Consider the following 22,140-nt stretch of genomic DNA (forward strand, 5'->3'; position numbering starts at 1 on the left):
TGCTATCGATGTCTGACTCTTTTATAGACTCTCTACCCCCATACTAGGGTTACCCATGAAGTCTTCTGGGAGCCTGAAATAATGAGACAACTGAATGCAGGCTCTAAATGAACCAAATGAGAGACACTTTGCCACAATCAGTCTTCTGGGGAAAAGGACAGTGGTAAAAAACGTATCATCCAGAGGGATAAAAACTTGTGTGGAAAATGTACTCAAGCATGCCAAATATAAAGTTGGCTGCAGCCAGCTTTACAGCCATATATTGATTGTATGTCAACTGTGGATTTGGACATGAGGAGACTCCCCTCCCCCACATAGGGGCCTATCTATGAGCAAGGTGCATGGACTTAGAGCATAAGTTTTGTTCATGAGAGGTTCATTTTGCTTACTTACTCCTTTTTTTTTTTTTTTTAAGATTTTATTTATTTATTCGTGAGAGACTCAGAGAGAGGCAGAGACATAGGCAGAGGGAGAAGTCTGATGTGGACTCGATCACAGGACCCTGCGATCACTACCTGAGCCTAAGGCAGATGCTCAATCACTAAGCCACCCAGTTGCCCCTTACTTGCTCCTTCTTACCAGTGTTCTATATACATAAATTTGTCAAGTATGCTGAGCTTTATGCATGTGAAATATTACAGTATTTTCAGTCCTAGTCCAATGTCTACATTATCCTAGAAAACCTAGTTCAGACCTTGCTTTTGGGCCATTTCTACCAACAATATGAACGCCTTTGCTCTGATGATTATTTAACAGTTGCAGTAAGTTGTAAGTGTTGGTCCTTGCCAATGTAGAGAGAGGGGACCAAGTTAAATCCTAATTTAAATCCTAAACTCAAAACTCATTGGAAGAACTATTGTAGCTAGTAAAAAAATAAAAGGTTGAGGTTCATGATTAGAAAATTACACACAACTGACATTGTGGAATCTTCTACCTTCTTTGGAAGCCCCTTGAAAATTATAATCCTAAAACAAAAAGAATGGGATGATCCCCCAAGAGCAAGAGAATAGGAAAGAATGCAACACAATCACATTTAAAATCTGGAAAACAAGAGTAACAGATTTGGAAGAGTAGAGAATGTTAAAAATGAAATCGGGACTGGGAAAACCCAAAGACCTAATTTGTATCTAAGGACACTAAAAAGGCATCTACACTGATGGTACCACAGAGCTCCACACAGCTAGTGGGTTTTGTCTCCTGTGCCAAATTCACGTTCTGGTACCCTTACGACTCCACATAATTGCTCTATATGAGGAATCTGATCCTATTTTTCATTTTAATGATCCCTGTCCCATATAAATTGGGGAATTCTGCTTCGCAGAACACAGCAGAAATAGTCATTAGACTTACAGTGCCTATTTTTGCAGATCTCTAATAGTTGTATTCATTTCTATTCATCTGTTTTAAGTGGGTCTGTAAACCACTCAGGCTGAGTAGGGGCTCTAAACATAGGCTCAATCACAGGTAGAGACATTGAAAACCTGAACAGTTGGGTATCCTGTAAGGAAGAAATTTTCAAGACAAGAAAACGACTATCTACTTGTTATTTAATCAAAGTACTACTTTGCCTTATGTCAGTTCGATAACTCAAAGATGAACAGTAGAAAAAAATATTCAGAAAAACCCCAGTGCCTTCTTTCTCTCCAGACAATGGATCAGACTCAGCCCTGGATTTACACACTTTGGCTTTGGAAGAATTTTCACTGGTGTTTTGATTAAATGATTCCCACTTTTACTTCCTCACAAAAAAAGGCATGCCTAGAGCGGTGGCTACATAACCTTCCATGTGGATAATGACTTTCCATGACTGATGGAACACAGCTGCTTCCTATCAGTGAGAAAATGAAAAGAATCCTTTCAAAAGGTTAGGGGTCAGGGAGCTCATTAAGTGAAGTGCTATTAAGGTAACAGCTTTCTCAGATTTGTGATGTTCCCTAGGATAAACGAAGAGCAAGTAGGCCCAGTACTTTAATTCACTTCTGACAATGATTTCCCTTCAAAAACAGAGCCCCACACTTTCAGCTGTTTGCCACATAACTACTTTTGACAGACTCAAGCTGACTTCAACTGTCCCTGTATATTGATTTTTCAGAAAAATTTACTACGCTCCAAGTTTGTGGTAATTCCATGACTTGCTTCAGGGCACAAACCGTCTTCGTTAGGGAGAAATTCTGCTTATTTGTAACTTGGAATCAATATTTCTTTCATGTTTTATAATGTGTTAAAAGAGCACAGGATACTGCTGGCACTTACTCATTTTTCATTTCTGAATATCTAGCACTTCTGCCCCTTCCAGTGCTGAATCAGGCATAAGCCTCACTTGTTTCTTTTGTGGCCATACTGCCCTCTTCTAGGGCAGGGTGGTTTTGTGGAAGAAACGTGAGCTTTGGAGTTAGCTATGTAGGAATGTGAATCCCAGCTCTCCCAATTACTATGCACCACTTGAGATACCTTATTAAACTCTGTGACTCAGTTTCCTACCTTAAGACATGGAGTAAATAACTTACCAGTAAGGAATTGTGAGTAAATGAGTATAAAGCCAAAATGTATATTCTTTAATATTATTACAGAAGTTTTGCGTGTGTGTGTGTGTGTGTGTGTGTGTGTGGTGTGTGACCTGTATGTACACAAGAGAATTGCACTGCTGAGCAGTGAAACTTTCCAGAGGAATTGTCTTCCTTGTCCCTATTAGAGAAGGCAGAGTCAAGCCTTGCAAGTCCAGTCCTCATTCCTATCTTCCTTTAAACTAACCACTATTAATGGGGCAAGCTTCCAAATTAATGTAACACATAAAAGTTTCCTGAAATCTTAATATGCAAGAACTCAATCTTCTTAAATGATCACATACAACTGTGTTTCTATTTGCAATTAAAATTTTAATTATTATATGTATTGGTGCCTACAGGGCCAGTAACACTCTACTAAATTTTTCATCATGACAAGTGCTGTAAAGTAATCAGACCCAGTACAGAATGATCCATTTGTTTCCTAATGAGGAATAATGCTTGCAAATAATCTTCAGTCTCTTTTGCTCTTGCAGCAAAGACTATAGCACAGAGAGTAACACGATCATTAAGTGCACCTACTGACTCCAAGTAATATCAATTCATATATTTTCAAGTTCAGTTGAGAAGCCATGGCTTCTAATAGTGCACACATTGGTAAAACTCCATCTCACACTGTTCACATTTAAAATCTCATTTAGTTCACTTTGTTGTCATTTTTAATGTATATAAAACAAAATTATACATATATACATATTTTAAATATTTTATTTATTTGAGAGAGAGAACGAGAGCACATGCATATGAGCAGGGGGGAGGGGCAGAGGGAGAGGGAGAAGTAAGCTCCCTGATGAGCAGGGAGGCCCGGCTCGGGGTTCAATCCAAGGACCCAAGGATCATGACCTGAGCTGAAGGCAGATGCCCAACCAGCTGGGCCACCCAGGCGTCCCAAAATTATATATTCTATAACGTGAAACTGAGTATGCAATGGAAGTATTTTAAAATCATTTTTTCTCGGGGATCCCTGGGTGACTCAGCATTTTAGTGCCTGCCTCCGGCCCAGGGCATAATCCTGGAGTCCCAGGATGGAGTCCCACGTCAGGTTCCCTGCATGGAGCCTGCTTCTTCCTCTGCCTGTGTCTCTGCCTCTCTGTGTGTGTGTCTCTTATGAATAAATAAATAAGTAAATTTCTTAAATCATTTTTTCTCCATAAATTATTATTTGAGGAACTTCATTACTTACATTTTAACTAATTATTTATTTATATAACAATATATTGAAGATGTACTAAAGTGGATTACTATCACACACAACTTAAAATTTCCTTGAAGTTCATAAAACACAATGAAAATTCTCTGTAAAGATACAGATTTTTTGGGCTTTCAACTGCCACAAAGACACAGTTAAATTTTAAGAGTGGAAAGAACGGTTGAGGAACTATGATCCATCCTGTTATTTAAACAGATATAAATATAAGCCACTCTAAACTGAAGGATAAGATTGTATCGGCCTCAGCAGGCAAGGTCCTCTGAATGCACTCAGACCTTAATTGTGTATATAAATTTGAGGTGTTGACACCAGTATCACATTTAATAAAATAATCACATACTTTAAAAAGCAACTTTAAATTACATCGTAGTATATAGTCTATTTTATCATCAATAAAACAAATTCTAGCAATGTACTACATCACCTAGTAAGACCTGGAATCCTGCTCTTAGGGGTACCAGGTAGGACCTCTTTGGGAATCAGACGAATAGCATGAAGGCAAACCATATTAGCTTTGTAAAGGTTGGGGGTGTTGGGGGTTTTGGAGGGATATGTACTAAAAGAGTGAATACGGGAGAGCCAGTGAAAGAAGGAACATGAGAGGAGACTTCATGGAGAAGTTGAGACTTTGGCTGAGTCTCAGACAAAGGGATGATCAGAGCAGGCGGCCTCAGGCTTCTAGAAAGAGCCCTTCTCATACCAGCAGAAGAAGGTTTAGACCAATTTTGTTTCATGAAGCATCAGGTTGAAGCAGGTCCAGAATGCCAGGCAGAGCAGCTAACTGCTGCCTTATTTTTTTTTCCTTCCCATAAAAATAAAAAAAGAGGACTCTACATAATGAACCCTCTGTTAACATTATCCACATCACAGCAGGTCTTCTGGTCCCACTAAAATTGGGTTGTGCAAGATCATCAATTAAATCTAAGTTGTCAAATCCATTGGGCAGGTTTTAGCACTTGTATTCCTTTGTCTGTTCTCAGTATTTGCCATTAAAAAAAAGTCATATTGAATTATTTTTGAAATTCTCATAGTGATGGTGGCAATTATTATTTTACAATTATCACTACTTCATAATTTCTATTCCTACTCATACTTTCTTCACCAATAGCAATTATTGTGTACTTACTATGGGCTAGATATCAACGAGTTCTCTACATATATGATATTATCTCATTCTCAGGTAAATACTATGAGATCGATACTTTTATCAAGCCCATTTTTTTTTAAAGATTTATTTATTCATTCATTTAGAGAGAGCAAAGAGAGAGGCAGAGACACAGGCAGAGGGAGAAGCAGGCTCCACGCAGGAAGCCCGATGTGGGACTCGATCCAGGGTCTCCAGGATCACACCCCAGGCCGCAGGCGGCGCTAAACCGCTGCGCCACCAGGGCTGCCCTCAAGCCCATTTTCAAATCAAGAAACTAGGGCTTGGGGATCCCTGGGTGGCGCAGCGGTTTGGCGCCTGCCTTTGGCCCAGGGCGTGATCCTGGAGACCCGGGATCGAGTCCCACATGGGGCTCCCGGTGCATGGAGCCTGCTTCTCCCTCTGACTATGTCTCTGCCTCTCTCTCTCTCTCTGTGACTATCATAAATAAATAAAAATTAAAAAAAAAAAAAAAGAAACTAGGGCTTGGAGAGGTTGGTTACCTTGCCTAGTATGATATTCTGGTAGCTAGTATTTCTGGGACCAAAGCTCAAAACTGATGTGACTCTAGGGTTTGTTTGTTTCCAAGCTCTCTGGATGTCTCATGGGTCTCAAGCTCTTCATGAGCTTCTCTTTCTCCAGAGATTCCTTAGCTACTCTCCTCTCCATGGTTCTATGCTTAGCAGTCTGCTGGTCTTACATTCTGTGTCTGACTTATCTTGATCCATTCTCATGGCTCCAGCTCCTATTTGACTCCAATTACTTTGAAATCTGTTGATTCATCCAATTCACATTCATCAGTTCCAGAGGGAGATCATGCACCTTCCGCTGCACGTCTGCCTTGATGTCCTATAAGGCACTTGGAACTCACATACGTCCAAAGCTGAACTCATAATTTTTTCCCACAAAGATGTTTCTCCTGTTATGTTCTATATTGTAGGAAAGAGTGCTCTCGTCCTCTCAGCTACCAAAGCAGAATATGAGTTGTGCTAGCTTCTGCCACTCATTTACTTCCATATCTAATCAGCCAAGCCCTAAACATCTTTGGAATCCATCCTTCCTTTTCTTTGCCACAGCAACTTTCTCATTTCAGCCCCACATAATCTTTCTGCAATAGCTTTCTACCCGACGTATCTGTCCCCCATTTCACACTCTTCTATCTGCCATCCACCCTTAATTTCCTGATAATCTTCCTAAAGTGCTACTCTATATTATACCATTTCCATTAGAAAATCCCTCACTAACTCCCTATTACCTTGAGGATAAAGTCTAAAACCTTAGAATGACATGCAAGAACCTTCATAATTTGTCATCTTACAGTCCAGACTCATTTGCCTGGTGCCTCCATGCCAACTGTTCCCTAAAACACAAAGTTCTGGCCCAGAAACATGATGCGTTCCACTCTAATATTTAGTGAATATCAATTATACACCGAACACTGATCTATGCTGTTTCCTTTGCTGCTATATTCTGCTATCTTAGAAATTTCTTGGGAGTTGCTTTAATTTACTATTAATTCCAGTTTTCAAATTATAGGTCAGAACTGGTATGTAGTCCACATACCAAAACAAAGTTTTCCTGTAGTCTCATGAATGCTAGATAATCTCCGGCAACTTGCACTTTGCCATAGACATTTGAGAAAAATATAATATTTTATTTTTTCCTTTAGATTTGTTTGATCCTGTTTTTAACTGCTAAAAATCTAAATAATAAAATCACGTACATTCCATCCATCTAGTATTAAAATAACAGCTGTTTAGAGACCTTTTTGAGTTCCTAATGGTTCAAAAGCTAAATCTGTTCGTTCTTTTATTCATTTATTCAACAAACCTTGAAAATCCTTGATATGCAAGAGCTGCATTAGGGGTAGAAGATGAACAGATGAAGGAGACATAATCCCCAAGGGGAGATGGCCAGGAACACCAACAACTAAAATACCCACCTTTGGTACACACACCCACATACACACCCACGCACACACTCATTCAGGACTCTTGTGGCAGAGGGAACAGAAAGAAGTTGTTTCACATGAGTCACTAAAGAAGATATGCTAAAGCCAAATCTTCAAAGACAAAGAGGACTTAGTTTAAATAAAGAAGAGAGTATGGACATTTCAGCCAGAGAGACTACCAAATACAGAGGCTACTAAAAGTAAGCGGTTAGAGAGAAGACAAATAAAAAGGAAATAAGGAAGTAGGAACAAAACTAAACAGCTCATATGTAAGCTACCCATCTGTATATCTTCTGCTGAGAGTTAACACTATCCATTGGTTAATGGGATTTCTATCAAAAGGAAATATGTTGGTTTTTAACATCAACATAACGTTCTCTCTGTGGTGGTTTTTCATTATTTAAACTAAGAATGATCAGTTATTCTAAGCTTTGTCTTCCTAATGGTTGAGGTGTAACCAAGAATCTATGGGTCTCTTTGTTCCCTAAGCCACGTGTTCAGAACAGGCTTCCTGTATAATATCACGTTGCCTACCTAACATTAGAGAACATACTGTCTTAAACATTTGGGCAAAGGATGTAAAAAATGGAAATATTTCATTGTAAAGCATCAGACAGGTTTTATGTGTTGAAATCACAGAAACTATTCTGATAAATTATAAGTGCCTTTTTTTTCTTTCTAACTCTGGTTACAGACGGCAGTTTCGAAGACGTACCAGTGAATACAATCACGAAGCTTCCAAAAAGCCTCCCTTCACACGGTCTCTCCAGCTGTTTCCAGCCATCTGCTGTGCGGCCCACGGTTTCCTTTTGAAACAATTTCCTAGCACCCCAAGGCCAGGAAGCCTAAGCCAATTAAGGCCACTTGCTAAAAATCATTCTTTACGAATAGGTTACTTTCCAGTTAAAAATTATCTTTTCAAGGTTCGAGGTCTCTTGTATCGTTAAGTGAGCTCTGGGGCGAAGGAAAGCTTGGCGGCACAGAGCGGGGCGCTCTCCGCGGGGCGGGCGGGGCTGCGGCGGGGCTGCGGGCGGGGCTGCGGGCGGCCCCTGGGAGCCACGCTCTGGCGCCCTGTTCTGCCAATTTGCACACGAGGTCACAGCACCTCTGTGAGAGGGGCTGGTGAGCAAAACCCTGCTTCCCCACCCTCATCGCCTAGAAATAGCGGCGGGGACGGCTGTCCAGACGGGGGGGGTGCACAGGTGCACGGCTCCCCTGCCCCCCGCCAGCCCCCACCCGAGCTCACCGCAACTGAGCAGTTTCTGACACTGCGAACTCAGCTAGGAGCCCCCCCCCCCCCCACTGACAGAAACAGTTCTGGACTCTTCGCAATCGTGTGTTAAGCCGTTTGGCGACAACTGCAGCGTCCTAAGCAGTCCGTGGGTAAGCAGTTTTTCAAAGCTTTTTCTACAATTTGTCGCTGTGATGACGATTACTATTCCGATAAATGCACTTTTTGGTGCACTAAGAATAAAAACTGAAAATGAAATGGCAAAGGAATGGTTATTTTTTTTCCCACAGGTATAATCAGAGAAAACCACCAAAAAGAGCACGTTAACTCCCTCCTTTATTTTTTTTTTAAGATTTATTTATTTATTTATTTATTTATTTATTTATTTAGAGGCAGAGACCCAGGCAGAGGGCGAAGCAGGCCCCATGCAGGAAGCCCGACGTGGGACTCGATCCCGGGTCTCCAGGATCAGGCCCTGGGCTGCAGGCGGCGCTAAACCGCTGCGCCACCGCCACCGGGGCTGCCCCAACACCCTCCTTTAATGAACTTTACTTGCAAACACAGCCATTGCTGCGGGTGGATGCTGCTGTCCTAAGTCCCCACTTACCTAAATTGGACCATGTAATTTCTAAACTAAAGGGCACATTTGGATTAAAGGGATTAACATTTTATACATAATGGTGGTCTCAGTTTCTAACAACTATATAGGGTGAAGGGAATTGACTTCTTCATAAAAAGGAAAGTAGTGAGTAGTAGGTTTTCTTAGTATACTTCAACCAAAATGACATATCACCGCAGATCAAATGGAGAATCAGATATAAGAATCCAGCTGTCTTCTATGAAGACATTAAATAGACAGCTAAAAATGTATATAGCAATGCTACTCCTCTCACTAAGAACACAGTTATTTTTGATAAAATTGTAGTATGTTATAGGTTCATTATTGTTATAGTTAAATGAGTATACAGTTAAATGAATTAATACATGAATACATAAAAGTCTTCTCAGCTTAAACTATGGTACATATCAATAGATATATCCCTAACAAAAGCTTTTTGAGGTCCTTAACAAGTTTTTCAGAGTGATAGAGGTTCCAGATCCAAAAAACCTGAGAACTGCTGTTATACAATATGCACAAACAATAATTTAATCACACAAGACTTCAACTGAAGAAAAATCTTTTAACTGGTTATATACATAAAAGGCTTCATAGTTGCAAGACAAATACATTTCTTCCTACAATTTTCATCAAACCTCTCCTTTCTCATATTAGCCTATTCCTCTTGCCAGACTAAAAAATGCATGCTGGATACCAAAAGCTCAGTAACTGTGATTATTGTAAAAAAAAAAAAAATACACACTCTATTTTTATAAATCAAAACCTCTTTAGGACACATTAATTTTACTTGGTTTGTTTACTTGAAAATGGCTTTTTAAAATAAAACCATAAGTGGCTAATCATAAGGTGATCTATTTTATTACGTGATTGCTTTCCTTGCATTAACTTATATCTGTTAATGTATTCATTTGGCTTCCTAAATATTTATTTAAGTGGGTTACTTCTTTGAGACTAGAAGATTCATTTTTATTAGTATTTCAACATTAAAGGTAATTCTATATCATACAATCTGTCAAATGGAAGCTTGTGATTCCAGAAGATATGTATCAGCGGTATTTTGTCCAAAAAATGTTAAAACAATAAAGCAAAAGAAAGGAATTTGAACTGAAGAATGATATTATGCCTCTGTTTCAATCCCTTGCTGCAGGTACTTGTGGATTATAGATTCTTAAAAACTCCTTTGTTTTATTACAAGAAGAATCCTCTGCTGTTTTCCTAATACATTCCATCAGTGTTTAATGAAATCATATCAGTGAGTGGGACTCAACATTTTAACTGAAGGAACAGAATTTTTAAAAAATGTGTGTTTACTGGAGATGCTAAGGAGGAGTAGGATTTCATAAAATGTGTTGTGCTTTTTTTATTCCTGTTCTAGTACAGGCACATGTTTCTGTGAGCTTTTCTGTGGTCTCCCGTTATCTTGTCTGTGTTGAATCTGCCCATCCTCAGAAAAAAACCGCTGTCCTTAGTGTCCTCTCCAACAGAGGCTGTTCTGTACCTAATATCTACTCTCCACAATATGAAAAAGAGGGGCTGATCTATTCCCTACTCCTTAGGGCCCCACAGAAGATGGTAGGTCTACTGCCATCTCTTAAAAACCTTTTTCCTCTTTGACTCCCACATTGTAGTCTAGACCTTGAGACACCTTGCTCTATGCTGGATGACTGTGGCAGCTGGTGAACAGTTTTCCTCTCTGTCATCTGCTGCCAGCCTTTGTGTAAGTAACTCAAGTACTACGATGAAGCCTCCTTCATATTCCCCTGTTAACTACCCTTATCACTCTTGCTTCAATGATTTCTTCCTTTCTGAACTTCCAACTCCATCAGTTCTACTGGCGTGCTTCAGTGATATTTTAGAAGGTCTGCAGAGCTAGAGGCACTGCACATACATTGTGGAATTTGAACCTGGTCTGTCTGGCTCCAGGGTCAGTTTTTCCCCCCATATCTTCTCAGCAGGGGCCTGGTCATGGTGATCTCTGAATCACGACATAGAACCTAGTAGTCTAGCATAAAGCCTTACACACATCAGGAATTCAACAGACACTTTGAATTGACAGTATACTTTGAAAACTATGGCTTTGATAGCTAAATTAGTTTATGAGGTGAAAATAAATCACATATTATAATGAATACACAGTACTGATGTTTCCTACATTCACTAGCAATTTCTGTTCATATAAATGTATTTATATATATATGTATATATAAATATATAATATTTATATTATATATAAATGTATATATATACACATACAGCTTATGGACCTGAACAGTAATAGCTGCTTGACTGACGTCAACTATTTATAGATCACTCTGTTCTGGGAAGATGTTTTATTTTGCAGCTGGTAATATGGGTAAGCTTCAGGAGAGCTGGCCTGTTTTTTCAGAGTTGCTTCCCAGGCCTTGAACAACAACAACAAAATAATGATGACATGTGATTGTTGATGAGTTTTCTTCTCCTCTTGTCAGAATGCATATTCTGTTGACCATTCTTTTTTACTTGTCTAGGACTATTCTGGTTTATATCAGTTGTCTTGGTTTTCAGTGTGGTTGGTGCTCTCTTTCTCCTCAAAACTATCCTGGCTAGATAATGGATTACACAGTCCACATGACCTCTGCAGATAATGACAAGGGATCATAGGAAACGATCTGAAGGTCACTGGAGGGGAGGGGGGTAGGGGCATGGGGTAACTGGGTGATCCACAATAAGGAGGGCATGTGATATAGATGTAATGAGCACTGGGTATTACATTAAGACTGGTGAATCACCAACCTCTGCCTCTGAAGCCAATAATACATTGTATGTTAATTAGTCGAATTTAAATAAAATTTTAAAAAGACTTTTTTGGGGAAAAAAAAGGTCCCTGTCAAGCTAAGGCATCCAACAGAGAGCTTGCTGCTTGGCTACTTTTCACTGTCATCGTATAATTTCCAGGACACCCCATACCCACTCCAGTAACACCTATATACTGTCTTTAAAGCCAATTTATCTAAGAATAGTTTTTAATTATTTACTTTGTTTTAGTCATTATAATTTTTCTTGTTTCATACCTAGTTACTGAGTAAAATAAAATCAGTTAAGCAGAAATTCTTTATTTACTCAGTGGCTACAATTTCTAGAAGTTAATATAGACTTCTCAAAGCCTTCTTGAAACTTTTTTGTTTCTTGTCACCTTTATGGAGAGTACTTTAATATAAGATTTTGAATGGAGCACTGTTAAAAAAATTGAAATTGAATGCTAAGCTTTGAGTCTTGCGTTTGAATTTAAATTCAGGAAGAAAAGTATGGATTCTTTTAATTTAGATGGTATTCATAGAAGCATTAGCATTTCTCCAGCAAAGACAAGATAAGAACTGTGGAGAAGAAAAACTTCAGAAAAATTGAGTTTCATAAGACTTTCATAGACATTTTGATGTACTTGAGGGAGATTTTAGACCCTAATTAATTTTTTTAGAGACTTTAAGTACTCTCTATACCTAACGTGAGGCTTGAACATACAACCCGAAGATCAAGAGTCTTGTGCTCTACTGACTGAACTGGCCAGATACCCCCTAGACTTTAAAACTTGAAAAATCTTGTCTTTGAAATTTATAAAATAAACAAACAATAATATTTCTGGCTATTTCTCTCATCTTACCTGCAGCACCTATAAAATGAAAGTGAGAAGCCTTATCTAGATGACAAAGCACAGTTCCATAAAAGTGTTCTAGCCTTGTAAGGGAAGCTCTGAATACATCGCAAAACACATAGGTCCAAATAATGGGTTTGGGGGAGGGTGGGGAGTGAGGGTGAGCTGCCTGAGGAATAGGCCAAATATAATTCTTTTACTTTCTTCTTGCAACTTTTTCCAAGAAAGTGCCAAGTCTTAATGAGAATCTCCAGCAATCCAGCATTCCTTTCTCCCAGAATAAGATATGATTCACACTGATAGAAAAGCAAAAGTGCACAGAAATCCCTCCATCACACAAGTGCCTTCATTAATCACCTGCCCTTTATTAATCACTATAATCACTATAGTCCATATAGTAAGTTCTTATGTTCCATTTGCATTTTTACCACTGAATAACAATTAGCAGAGAGAATCACTTTATAAGCAAAAAAGAATACCCTTTATAAATACCCTTTATCCATTAAATGTATACAAATCCATCTCCTCCTTTTTTAAGAAGACAAATCCATCATAAGCATACTGAGACAGTACAAGAGAAAACTGAAAAATGCCAGTTCTAGCAAAAACCTTTTTACATTGCACCTGGGCCCAGGTCTGCTCTGAGATGTGCACAGCAATGGAATCCTGGCTTAATGAACAATGGCAGTGTCCTTATACTCTTTCTAAACTCTTGTCCATCATGACTTTACTTGCCTCTATCATTCCTAAATAACTATCCTAATAATTTGAGCAGGGGGTAGAGTTGCTCCTCTTTATTTATCTACTTCATAGACTTGTAACTTTGTTCTGTTTCCTCTGTTTTATCACTTAACAAATCTGTATAAAACCATAGTTAGCCAACATAAGATACTTGATGTTTACTGCCAGACTGCATCTAGACTATCATTCCTCCTGATAGTGCTAATTCATTATATGAAACACAATTTTAAATACTCTGTAACTAGGCACCTTTGAAAAAAATATTAACCACTGTTTGACCATAAATGTTAAACTCCTAGTGATGAACGAGTCCACAGTAACACTTACGGCAGAGATCTAAAGCAAGCCTCGTCCATGTATCACACATACAGTATTTTGTAGTAATATATCACGCACAAGTGAGTGCAGGGCTTTTGAAGAATTCTTTGGTATATAGAATTGACTAAGACTTAATCTAAGTCCTTTTGTAAGACTGAAGATGCTGGAAATAAAAGTAGCCCAAATCCTAGTTTGATCAAGAATTTAGTGATCATTAAAATAATCTAAAAATTATAATCTCATAGAAGCAGCCCGAGTGTCCAGTGGTAGATGAACAGATAAAGAAGATGTGATGATATATATACATATATAGGAATATTATTCAGCTATGGCAAAGAATGGAATCTTGCCATTTGCAATAATATGGGTGGAGCTAGAGAGTATAATGCTAAGCGAGATACTTCAGAGGAAATCAAATACCATGATTTCGCTCCTGTGGAATTTAAGAAACAAAGTAAACAAGCAAAAGGAAAAAGAGAGGAGAGAGACAAAGTAAGAAACACTGTTAACTGCAGAGAACACACTGATGGTTTACCAGAGGGGAGGTAGGTGGAGGATGGGTGAACAGATGATGGCAATTAAGACATGCACTTGTCATGATGAGCACCGGGTGGATGTATGGAACTACTGAATTACTATACTGTGCACCTGAAACTAATATAAACATAAATATAAAAAATAAGAGAGGGCAAGCATAAAAAATTTAAAAAAATCACAATCCTGGTGGTGTTGGTATAATGAAAATTATATGCTATTATACTTCTGAAACTGTGACAAATTCACATTCTTTTTGGACAATGATGTGGCAGTACATTTCAAGGATGACCTACAAATTCTTGGTACCATCTGATAAATAATCAGCAGAAGAAAGGTACCATATGCACAAAAAAATTCATCAGTCGATCCCATAGTGTGCATAGTGTGCATTCATGAGTTCTTTGGAAGAACATATTCTGATCAGTATGCTAATTGGTATTCCCTGAAAAAGAAAATGTCTGTGATCAAATGACTACAGGAAATTCTGAGTTAAAGCTTTATTTTCTTCAGAACTCTTAAACTTGTGTGACTCTTTGGGATGAAGATAAAGTAAGCATCACTTTCTAAATATATCTGACTATGAGACTATGGAGCATCTCATGAGCTGAGCGTTCTGCAAAATACATTCGTAGACATGAAAGGGTGGGGAGTCTTTGCGGATGTTCTTTCTAAATCACAAAGCTTTTGTTCCCTGTTACATGGCCTTCTGAATAACCCAAATGGAGAACATGAGAGCTCATGCTCATTGTATATTCATGCCTATAGTACTAGCCCTGCTTGGTGAAGATGGTAGTCCTGCCAAAAACGAAACCTGGTCATTATCAGAGACTCAGAATGCCACTAGGTAGAAAAAAAGATAATGTATCATGTGCCCACCAGAGCAAAGCTTATCTGAGGATTCTGGGTCTGAACATACCATGAACTATTTATGTGAATTTAAGTATATCCTAAAACTCACTTTCTTCATCTAAGAAATGGGCCAACATCATGTCCAAAATATGTTTGTAAGGTTAAGTATGACTTACCTGAAGTTTTGGCAATGTTACTGGTGTATAACTACCTTTTCCTAAGCCATGTTCATACAACGAGTTTGAATTAACTTGTTTTGAGTTAATAGCTTTTTTTTTTTTCTATACAAGCCATTTATTTGAAATGCCAACTATGTGTAGGATAAAGTCAGTGCTACATGCTTATCAGTAACAGTAGAAAAATAGAACCAGTGGAACCTTTGTACAACCGTAATGATACTCAAAAGAGAAATCTATCGTTTCACAATGCTTCACACAGACGAACTCAAGTTTGGAGGTACCTAAATAAAAATACTATATATTTCTTTAAAAAACACTATGTACAATTGAAGCGTAAACAAGTTTTACAAAGTACTGGTTATGCAGGTTGTAGAAAACACTTGCATAGGACATGAAATCAGTTTAAGAAAAATTTCTGAGCCTTCAGCATTGAAGGCACTTGACTTTATACCAGTAACAGCACAACCACAAGAAATGCAGTGTTAGAAGATACCACCTCTCTGAAGTACAGATGTGGTACATAAACAGCTAGTGGGGTTCAGGAATCTTTAGCTTTCAGCCACCCCATCTAAGAGCAGGATTCCATACCACCTGCCCGTGGAACCCAGATACACAGTCACGTGTAGGTACACAATGAAGCTTCCAGAGCTTATCTTGTCTCTTAGAACCCACATAAACACACAAACACGAGAGGTTATTTTCAAGACACACACCTGCAAGTAATCTTTCTATAGAACAGCCACAGCATTATAATATTCAGAATGTGGAAGAATGACACATGGTCTGAGGGTTTTCTAGAGGAAAAAAAAGATCTGAAGACTTGCCAATAAAACAATTATATAACAGCTACTGCAATCTACAGGACAAAAAGACAACTTAACATTTCATAAAACATTGTTCATACAACAGTGTTAATGGAAAAGAGTAAAATATCTTTTAGTGTGTGATGTTAACTCTTTTAGTAACGTTATGTGTAATGAGGTTTGAAAGTAAACCACTTAGTAGACAAAGTAAACCACTGCAGAACCGGGAATAGCACCCATCACTGCTGCTTTAATAGTAACTTTCAACTGAAAGTTGAAGGTCAACAAAATAATAATTAAAAAAAAAAAAAGAGAGTCGGGATCCCTGGGTGGCGCAGCGGTTTGGCGCCTGCCTTTGGCCATGGGCGCGATCCTGGAGACCCGGGATCGAATCCCACATCGGGCTCCCGGTGCATGGAACCTGCTTCTCCCTCTGCCCGTGTCTCTGCCTCTCTCTCTCTCTCTCTCTCTCTCTCTCTCTCTCCCTGTGTGACTATCATAAATAAATAAAAATTAAAAAAAAAAAGAGTCAAATAAACATTTCCCTTTGAGTTCGTTCCTAAGGTAAAACCATGAATGCCTCAGAATTGGAAAACAAGTGTCTTACAAGTGTTTCATGAAACGCGTTTCCCCATGAATGGCGGATTACACATATGAAAACCCCTATTTTGCTGAGTAGTTACTGAGAAACATTCACCCTTCCCTTGTGGAGATTGGGACATGGCAATGTCAGCCGTGAGCTCCTGTGGCTCCTGCTGCCCCCCAGGCCCTGCAGCACCACCCACGTTCTCATGGACAAGGGCTGCCCGCTGGCGGAAGGTGAACAGCCAGTCAAAAGAAAACCCAATTAATAGGTGGCAATTGCAATAAAAAGTTATTGAGGACACAAAACCAAGAATTAGGTAAAGTTTCACAGCTCTACAAAAAAGACTCAAATATAAAGATCTTGTTAAAAATCCTTAATATCCAACTGGTTCTGGAAATGCCAGGAGAGCTTAGGTTTAGGGGCGTGTGCCTAGAATGAGCTAATGGGGCACAGGCCATGGTGCGTGGGAATCTGAAACAGCTGCTTTTCACTGATAATTTTTGCCTTTCATGCTGCTATTTCTTTTCGAGCCACAGGGGACTTTGAACTTAGCCATCAAAATCACAAAACTAAAACCAAAAATGTAAGTAGAGGACCAACAGCTTCTTGAAGAAACATGGACCTTCTCTTCCCTCTCCTGGAGCTAAATGGTAGTTCTCTAAACCACTGAAGGTGGCGATTGACTGACAGCCTGATTGTCTGCAGCCTTGAGAGGAGATCTGGTATTTTGAGATATAGTTCTCCTGAAATTTCTAAACCAAGGGAAAAGCCAGGTCCTACAGCCTAAATTTTATATTATACATACACTTTTTTCCTAAGAGCAATCTTACCCAGACTTCACATTTATCTTAGTACAGCATTAACAGATTTTAATGCCAAGTAAGCAATACAGAAGATTGGAGAGGTGGGTTCCAAACCCAGAGGCACACAGCTAATCTACCCTAGCCACCACACTTCACAAGATATATTAGAAGTCCACTGATGCCTACCCTAGCACACACACCACACCTGCTTACCTTCTCCAAGTCACACCAGTCCACAATCCCACAGATTAAAGCAAGTTCCTCTCTGTACACAATTTAGTCAGATCAGCTACTACGAGTTTGAATTGTTTTTTCCATCATAAAATTACCCACTAAAATTATGAAATACTATTGGCAGAAGCAAAACAGGTCTGAAGAAAGATGATTGAGATGCTTTGCAGTGCAGAAAGGAGGAGAACATGGCAATATTTATTACATACACAGATAATTGCTGCCATTGCGGTTTGTTTGGTGTCCATTTATACATTTATGCACTAGACTTTATTGATGGCTTACTCTGTGTCAAGAGCTACGCAAGGTGCCAGGTAAAATGGTGAGCAAACACGGTCCCTGTCCTCAGCCTGAAATACTTTAGCTATAAAAGTTTTCAAATGCATTTGAAAAGTGCAGTGTTGCTCTCCATTTTTTAAAGCATTTAAAATAAATAAAAAGAACAATACATTACCAAGAGCGGTTCTTTTACAATTACTTACATTAATGATATAATAAAGATTTCTATATCTTAGACTCAAATCTAAAATCTAAATACCTACGATTTAGAGTTGCTTTGGTGCAATAGATGAAAATTTCCAGGTGAGAACAGTTGAAATTATATCTAAGGCATAAAAACCACCTCTAATAAGCTTTGGGGAACTGAAACAATACCGTCTCTGCACCTTAATTAAAGTCAGTCAAGAATCTTACTTTGTCAGGCCTGACAATTACCACCTTTCATTTCAACTATTTTAATTAAAATACCCAGCAACTTGGCAGACGTTTTACCGATTAACTCAACTACCACTTAACTCTTTTAGAAACATCTATCAGATTCCAAATTAAGGTGCAGCAACAGCTGTAAGTTCGTTACATGCGTAATGGGTAAATATTTTTATTTCCTCCACCCACAATCATATGCCTATACTGAAACATCACACAAGAACGGTTTGGGCAATAGGATAGGGTATGGGGAAGCAGCTGCGATTTCTTTGAGCTCCCCATGACCATGATCTTGACTAGTGAAGGGAAAAGAAAAAAGAAAAAGAAAAAAAATATTTTCCAACCTCTCTTTTGGTTGCCTTTTCCAGCATTTACTGAGGGCATCTCAACCATTTAACAACCCTCCACCAGTCCCCCTGCCACTGCACACATGATAGATGCCATTTACAAATTTATACCTCCAGAACGGTAGTGACTATATTTTTGATGCTCTGGCATCTGGGGCCTTGCTGCTGGTGGGGGAGAGACTGCTCCCTCCCAGTCAACCAACAAAGGTGAGCTGAGCCAAACTGAGAAGCAGCAAGACTCCTGGTCATCATGACGTCATATCTAATCACCCATGAAGCTGGCCTCTCCAGGTTGACCAAATACATTTATTTTTGGCTTAAGGGAATTTCAATTTTCTTTTATCACTTTCGAAAGAAAGGCCCTGGAGGACACAAGTGAGTGGAGGACACAAGTGAGTAATACTATCATAAGGATAAAGTGTATGTTACATAAAAAACTATATTGGGAGTTACTCACTTTTCCTGGGTCTCTCCCATGCATACAGGAATATCCAAAAGGATGCATAATATTTGCTGCATCTTCAAGAAAAAAATAATGATGACTGGAACCAAAGTCCCAGAGTTCTCCATAAGCAACCTGCCATGCTACAGATTCCTGGGAGAGTTATTTCATAGGAACTCTCTATTGTGGACTGAAGATTTGTTCCCTCTTCTCATTCCTATGTTGAAGCCCTAACCCCTAGTGTGATGATATTTGGAGATGGGGCCTTTAAGAGAAGGTTGGGGTTAGATGAGGTCATGAGAGTGGGGCCCTCTTGACAGAATTAGTGGCTTTATCAGGGCAGGAAGAGAGATCTCCTTCGGTCTTTATGCTCATGCCCTGAGGCCATGTGAGGACATAGTGAGAATCAGGCTATCTGCAGTCCAAGCAGAGAACTCTCACCAGGAACCAAAGTGATTGGCACCCTGACCTCAGAGTTCCCACCAAAATTGTGAGAAAATAATTTCCTTCTGTTTAAATAAAAACTAAACTAAACTAAACTGCTTCATAGCTATTGGTTGGTGGATTCCAGTACTCTATCTCTAGTGTAAATTCTAATTGTCACATGTTTGCCATGGGGTCTTGGTTAAATTACTTTATCTTTCTGAATCTCTACATCTTTTTTTTTTTTTAATTTTAGGTAAGTAAGGTATTTTTTTTTAATTTTTATTTATTTATGATAGTCACAGAGAGAGAGAGAGAGAGAGGCAGAGACACAGGCAGAGGGAGAAGCAGGCTCCATGCACCGGGAGCCCGATGTGGGACTCGATCACAGGTCTCCGGGATCGCGCCCTGGGCCAAAGGCAGGCGCCAAACCGCTGCGCCACCCAGGGATCCCTCTACATCTTTAAACTATAAAATATTTTATCCTAGAATGTTCTCATGAAAACGAAGTGAGATAATGCATAAGGCTCATAGTAAACATTCAGTAGAGTTTGGTTCCCTACTCTAAGCAGGGCTGACTTTCCATCTGATGGCCGTTCCTTCTTACTATACCTCCCACTACCCAACACAAACTAGTTCTAGATACTATATAACACATAGGACAGAAGGACTGGCAAGCAAAAGGACAATCCTTGAGCCTAGCCACACTGCATCATCTGACTCACCAGTAAATAAATCTCAAAGAAATACAAGCCTAACTCCAGAAACATTAGAATTATAACAAACACAGTGTTGGTAGAGCAAATAAGAACATGGGTTCTGCTACCCTTGGCTTGCATATTGCCTCTACTACTTACTATATGACCTTGAACAAGTTACTTAATTGTATCTCAGTCTTCTCACTTGTAAACATGGAGGTAAGTAATAGACTCTACTTATAGGACACTTGTGAGAATTAAGTAAGCTATTCACTACAAAGTGCTTGGAGTGAATGCCTGGGTTCCAGTCCTACAAGAAAAGATGTGAATGATTATTTTTCTCAATTCTCTCAGAGTGGTACATAGCTAGAACTGTTGCACATGCATGCTAAGGAAGTCCATTCATTTCATACAATGGATGCTTTTAGGCATTAGGGATTAATCCCCTCATGGAACCTCAGTTGAGAAGAGCTCAATACATAGATTTAGAAAGAGCCCAGTAAATAGTAGTTGTTACTAAAGTTCTATTTAGAAGACAGTGAAGGTACAATTACATCACAGCTCACACACAACAAGGAGTCGAAGAATCCTTTCCACACATTTCTTTTTTTTTTTTTTTAAGATTTTATTTATTTATTCATGATAGTCACACAGAGAGAGACAGAGAGGCAGAGACACAGACAGAGGGAGAAGCAGGCTCCATGCAGGGAGCCTGACATGGGATTCGATCCCGGGTCTCCAGTATCGCGCCCCAGGCCAAAGGCAGGTACCAAACCGCTGCACCACCCAGGGATCCCTTTCCACACATTTCTTAATCAAAAGTTTTTCCTTCCCATTCCTTACCCCAATTCACCAAAAGCTAACAATGGAAACTGTCTTCATGTAAGTAGGAGCAGGGAAGGGATTTCAGGTAATCATAATTTAATTTAGTATTCTCAAATATTTCTTCTTTTAAGTTTGAAAAAAATGTATGCATGTGTTCACAAGCTCTCCACAGTGCGCATTTACTATGTGCCAGAGAGAGATGATAACTCATTTAGGATGAATAAACAAATTGACTGTGGTGCCTCCCCCCGCACCCCAGGGTATCTCCAGCTATGTTTTAAATACTTCAAAGCTTAAAATGTCAACATTCAGCTAAAATTTTTTGCAAACCTCTTCAACAGATTGTCAGAAATGACTAATATAAAGCACTTGAAATCTTATGTTTGATATTAACTCTGGGTCACAGGTCATAGACTGAATCTCTGAGGTCAATTCAACAGGAGTTAGGAGGGAAAAATATTACCAGTTATAAACTCTGTTTAATTTTCTTTAGATCATCTTTTTAAAGCAGAGGTTCTCAAAATGACACTGCCTGAGCCCTACCCTAGACCTACTGAATCACAAACTCCGGGGGTTGGGTCCATTAATCTGTGTTTTAACAAGCCCTCCAGGTTATTTTGATGCATGCTAAAATGTGGGAGCCACTGCTCAAACAATATAGACTTAGCTTAGTCAGTTAAGCAAGGAAAAAAAAAAAAAAAAGAGGTCAGAATTTCAGGCAGGATTTTGAATCTACTTTTTCTAAATCAGTGTTTCTTAATCTTGGCTGCTTGAGGGAGATATATGTATATATATATATATATATATATATACATATATCTCCCAGCTCCAGAGATTCAGATTCCTGGACTGGATTTCTAACCTCCCACCCCCCACCCATTTTTAAAATCTGACCAGAGTCAGGGACACCTTGGGTGGCCCAGCAGTTGAGCATCTGCCTTTGGCTCAGGTTGTGATCCCAGGGTCCCACATTGGTCTCCCTGCAGAGAGCCTGCTTCTCCCTCTGCCTAGATCCCTGCCTTTCTCTCTGTGTCTGTCATGAATAAATAAATAAAATCTTTTAAAAAATCTGACCAGAGTTGATAATTTATTCTCTCTAAAGCTATATGTAATCTACAGGAGGGAAACTATCCATCATCTTCAAACTATTTTCAGGACTTCATTTTCTGGCACTAGTAGCTTTTGAAACCGTAAGAGATAATAGACTTGTATTTATTCCACTAAAATGCAAGTGTAAAATATTACTTAATTTATGTTACTTTGAATAAAGTTTGGGAACTTTCATCAAAATAATAGGGTTCACTGG

General features: G+C 39.0%; 1 protein-coding gene and 1 long non-coding RNA gene across 2 annotated transcripts in view; one reads left to right on the plus strand and one right to left on the minus strand.

Moving 5' to 3' along the window:
* Window positions 1–22,140, minus strand: part of FREM2 (FRAS1 related extracellular matrix 2) — a 165,836-nt gene that overhangs the window by 110,233 nt on the left and 33,463 nt on the right. The gene's annotated exons all lie outside the window — the stretch shown is intronic.
* Window positions 7,931–9,530, plus strand: LOC125753615 (uncharacterized). Its single transcript, XR_007405816.1, has 2 exons — window positions 7,931–8,252; window positions 8,491–9,530. It is a non-coding gene; the product is annotated as an uncharacterized LOC125753615 (long non-coding RNA).

The sequence above is a fragment of the Canis lupus genome, chromosome 25, assembly GCF_003254725.2.
Source record: "Canis lupus dingo isolate Sandy chromosome 25, ASM325472v2, whole genome shotgun sequence".
In the NCBI taxonomy this organism is placed as follows: Eukaryota; Metazoa; Chordata; class Mammalia; order Carnivora; family Canidae; genus Canis; species Canis lupus.